Source organism: Microcebus murinus, chromosome 14 (assembly GCF_040939455.1).
Source record: "Microcebus murinus isolate Inina chromosome 14, M.murinus_Inina_mat1.0, whole genome shotgun sequence".
In the NCBI taxonomy this organism is placed as follows: domain Eukaryota; kingdom Metazoa; phylum Chordata; class Mammalia; order Primates; family Cheirogaleidae; genus Microcebus; species Microcebus murinus.
In genome coordinates, this window is record NC_134117.1 from 43,706,992 (window position 1) to 43,712,151 (window position 5,160).

At 39.1% G+C, this 5,160-nt stretch overlaps 1 long non-coding RNA gene across 1 annotated transcript; it reads right to left on the reverse strand.

Moving 5' to 3' along the window:
• Nucleotides 1–937: 937 nt before the first annotated feature.
• On the reverse strand, nucleotides 938–4,007 carry LOC142875642 (uncharacterized). The gene is made up of 2 exons (XR_012922961.1): nucleotides 3,805–4,007; nucleotides 938–1,319 (listed from the first exon to the last, which is right to left on the reverse strand). It is a non-coding gene; the product is annotated as an uncharacterized LOC142875642 (long non-coding RNA).
• Between the last annotated feature and the right edge of the window lie 1,153 nt (nucleotides 4,008–5,160).

The window sequence follows — 5,160 nt, forward strand, 5'->3', positions numbered from 1 at the left end:
TTATTAATAAATTTATAATCTGTCATGTTAATACTTTCATGAAGAGAAAATAGTGAAGCCAAAAGTGTCTAACCTTCAAAGCTGATTAGAGACTATATTACAATATTCAAAGACTGCTAAACATCTGCTCGCTCTAAACATTAACTGACCCAGTTATAAAATGGAGAAATACAATATATTACTTATTAATAAAAATAAAATAAGAAAAATAAATAACTTGCAGGTGCTGTCAAAAAATTCCTCATTGTCTTATAAACAAACATTTGACAAAATTTAAAAATTTTTAAGTTCTTCACCTTTCCTACAGAAACTTCAGTAGAAGGAGAAAATAAATGCTGAATTATGAGTCAGTAAACCAGAAATTTACTCTCCTTGGATGAAATACTTCTCAGGGGCTCAGTTTTCTTTTTTGATTTATAAGACTAGAAAGTTTTCCAGAACTTTCCAGCTTTAATAGTCAAAGGATAAAAATTAAGTTTTTTAATAATTGGAAAAAAATTTGTTATGTTACCAATATGTATGGAATTTCCTTGTGACATGCATTTACCTTTCTGTTGTAGGAGCAGTTGCATGTTAATGATAATCACATCTAAGAAGCAGAAGTGTAAAGATATTGGCATTTCCTACCAAAAACCACTCACTATTTTGGATTTAATCAAGGAAATCCTTTAAAAAAAATCTAAACATTCCCACATTCCCTTGATGCACTCTTTAATTTCCCTTTTAAATTACTCTGATAAAGATGGTGGAATAACCCAGTTGACTTTACAGTGTTTTAGATATTGGTCATCTCAACAAATACCTTCCAATTTCCACTATGTTTTGGGATACTGTGCTCTGCAAGTGTCCCGGCCCGCGGGACCTTTTGTTACTCGCGGGGGCGAGGGGGACCGTGCCTGAAAGAGATGAGCAAGAGAGAGAAACGAGACCAAGCAAATGGTTGTCAAGGTCTGCTTTACTTAGATTTTTAGTAGGTTTTATAGGCATACAAAAACAAGGAAGTCAAAACAAAAAATAGAGTAGTGATGATGAGGCTTGGGTCTGGGTTGATTAGCCCTAATCAGTGTCTTATCAGTATCTTGTTTTTGACTGATTACTCATCTCCAACCGGAACATTTGCAGTCAACACATCCTGGAGCATTCCGTGGTCAGCACGTCATGGACTGCATTCTTCTCGGAGCTATAGCTGGAATTTTCCAGGGCGAAGTTCATGCGTAGGACAAGTCATAGGGGAGTTGAGGGTCTTTGAGGGTCCTTGCCTCTAACATGCAAGATTGATGGCAATGATTTGCAATGGTAGCGATTGCCAATATTTGACCCTGGTCAGAAATTAGATAGATGACAGTGAGACATAATGCTGCCCAACATTTGTAACATGTTTTGTAGTGTCTAAGCTATATTTTGGCTAAGCGTGTTCTGAACAAGACTCGTCATCCAGACCTAAGAATGGGCATTAACAGAGTACTCACTGTGCTTTGGGGCACCCTTCACTTGAAAGAATTGACAAGAAAAAAGGGAAAGTGTAGGAAAGGAGCAGAGGTAGGTAAATTAGCAGCTACAGCTCCTAGTGTTTGAAGCAAGGTAACCTACTGAGACTTCCATTTTCTCATTGGAACTTAGACTCTGGGGAGTGCAGTGCTCATTGCACACAACACTTTTGCAAGCCCACTGCACAATTTTCTATGCTGAGTTCTTGGATATGCCCAGCCAAAATTCTTACAGTTTATACCTTCATATCTTTTCTTGCATTCATACTACTCAACATTTTTCTTGATCTTCCAATTTGGGAAGTCAGACTGAATTCAGGTAATGTGATCTAGATTGTGCCTTTATTTTCTTCGTAAAAGTTGTGGTAGGGAAGTTTTATATAATCTATGCTCCTTCTTAATTTTGTGGCCAATAATTGGGCTGGGTTCTGCTCTATGCAGTATACCTGAGTAGTTAGCTTTTCCTAAACCTGAGTGTATCACAGTTGTTTGGGGAAGTATTCTAAAATACAGATTCCCTAGCCTCACTCCACACCAGCTCTAACTCAGAAAATGTCAAGTTTGCCAGGGAATCCATCTGTTTGTTGTTTCTAAACAGTGTCCCAGGTGATTATGATGCAGCTACTCCACAGGCCAGATATAGCAGGATCTGTTAAGACTTGCCCAAGACGCAGAAGATTGTTCCCAGCCCTGGTGCTTAATTCTGTGTGATCTTGGCTCAGTTTTACACTCTGTGGGCTTCATTTTTCCCATCAGTAAAATAATAAGAAAGAATGACCCATCCTTTATGGTCCCTGCAAATCTAACTTTCTGTAAAGCTAAAAAGTCAGTAAGCAAAATGCTAAGGAAATCCATTGGTGCCTTTAAAAAAAGCAATGCATTAAGTTGTTTAATAAGCACATTTTCAGTGGCATAAGGAACTAACTATAACGAAATCGTTAGCAGAGTGGGTGAAGATTGATCCATCTGCATTTTTATTTTTAAAAAACTCGGTTAAACTCTGCAATGTGTATGTGTGTATGTGCATAAAATACAAAACAAATTTAATAAGTGTATGGAATTTGCATCAAAACTTTGGCCATATATTAATCTTGTCGGGATGTATAATTTCTCCATTTTCATAAAGGTATCAGTCATACATACATTGCTTAATGATCGGGACACATTTGGAGAAATTCTTCATTAGGCTGTTTTGTCATGTGAACATGATAGAGTATACTTAGGGAAACCTATAGATGGTAAAACTTACCTATAATCTAGGCTATATGATATAGGCTATTGCTCCTGGGGTACAAACCTATATACCATGCCACTGTACTGAATACTGCAGGCAACATAATTATAACATAATTACAAGTATTGGTGTATCTAAACATATCTATACATGGAAAATGTACAGTGAAAACACAGTATTTTAATTTTATGGGACCGCCCTAGTATATGTGTATAGTATATTCTTGGCCTAACATCATTATGCAACACATAACTGTATGTGCTACCATATAAATCAAGATGTTTTTGACTATTAGCACTAAAGAGCAATGAAAGCTGAGAAATAGTAAACATAATTTAGTAGGTCAATGGCTTAACATTGGTTATTAAAAAAAAGTACTGCTTAGAGTTAAGTAAACTTATATTTCAAGTTAAAAGCACAGAATCTGGGGCCGGCAGGCAGGGTCAGGTGGTGTTGCTATGCCTTACTCAGAAGTTTATGGATACTAAGCTTAGAGGGGGTCTTTTGTGAAGTAGCTACATGCTGGGATTCCAGGAAAATCCCAGACCTTATTTGGAAAATAAAACAGAAAGAGCAGGAAAGTACTTTAGATGGGAAAAGCAAAGCAGGAGAGAGAAATCTTGTTAGAAATGAGCAAGCAGCAAGCCACAATCTGAAGCATGGACCAAAAGGGTTATTTAGAACTATCCACCTAATGGGATCCTTATACATGGTCCAGCAGAAACTTCAAGACTGAGTGTGGATTCTCAATGAGATCAAGCTGTCAGATGGACTTGGCCATGGCCTTTCCACTTGGTATTGGAAAATAACACCGTAGTCTCAGATAAGCGACACTGAGGTGAAACTGAACAGAAACAAATGAAAAATCTTACAGTGAGGTCAACTGCTCCAACTGCAGGATTACAGAACAGGAGCGACATGGTTTAACGGCAGGCCACGGAAATCAACTCAGATTGATTTGGTCTGGGGAGAGGAAAACTTCACAGGCACATTGCCTCATGCTGCCTCTTAGCCAGGGAACTAGCGGAAACCAAAGTACGCGGAGAGTCTGCATTACCATTTATAATAATGGCTAACACTTACCAGGCCGCTATTACGTGCCAGATGCTTGGCATCATCCCATTTCATTTTCTGGGCTTGGTGCTGCCATTTGGCCCATCTACAGACGAGGAAGCCTAGGTTGAGCAGGGCTGAGCTTCTTGCTCAAGATCACATCCCTGATAAGTGGTCGCACAGGGTTAAAGCACAAGCCACTCAGCCACAGAGCCTGTCATGCTCTCTTGCCTTCAGGAATCCGGCTCTGAGTGTAGTTGGATTAAATGGCCCTAACCACCCCGCCCATCCTATGCCTCTAAGTCCTGCTCTGCCAACAAACTGACGTGTGGACTTTGACAAATCCTCCCTGGCCATATTTCCATTGTCTATAGAATTAGAGATCGAAGCAGTCTTAAAGATTTGTTAGCTGCTGAACTCTTCAAAGGAAATCTTGCTAAAGCCCGGTATATGCATCCGATAAAATCAGGGCTGCTCTGATTGAAGGAGGGGTGGGAGCCCACCCTGTCCAACTTGTCACCTGCCCCAGTTCCCTCCTGCGGTCGCCCCGAGGCTCCTGTTCTCTAGCTCCAGATTCTACCAAGCACATCTGAAACCCACTAGGCTGGATTGTTTCCAGGATCTCTTCCAACTTCATGATTCATCACTCCATGTTCTAGATGTTATCACAGTCTCACAAATTTAGCACATTAAAGTTGGCTCTTGAGCATTCAGAGTAAGCTCTATGGGTGTAAGTAGAATGATCACTCCCTCCTTTCTTTTGACAACCTGGAGAGAAAGTTAGTGGCCCAGTTGTTATGAGAGACACTTGGAAAAAAGATTGTTCTGCATCCTAGAAATGTGATTAACTTAGAAGAGCAGCCAGTTATCAGCAATTTGTGACAAAGAAGAATTACCGTTAATGAAATATACGGCCCAAAGATAACATCCATTTCTTTGAGACAGTGCATAGGTCAAGGGTCAGCAAATTGCAGCCCTATACCTTTTTTTTTCTAGTAATAGTTTTATTGAGATATAATTCACAAGCTATACAATTCACCTATTATGAGTATTCAATTCAATTTTTTTTAGTATATTCAAAGAGTCATGTAACCATCACCACAATAAATTTTAGAATATTTTTACCACCCCTTACCTTTTAGCAGTCACCCCCCACCCAATCAACCCTAGTCGAGGGCTAATCTACTTTCCGTCTGTGTAGATTTGCCTATGCTGGACATTTCATTTCAATGTCATCATATAATATAAGATCTTCTGTGACTGGCTTCTGTCATTTAGTATAACATGTTCAAGGTTCATCCGTGTTGTGGCATGCAGCAGTACTTCTTTCCTTTTCATGGATGGATATACCATACATGTTGTATGAACTACACCACATTTTGTGTC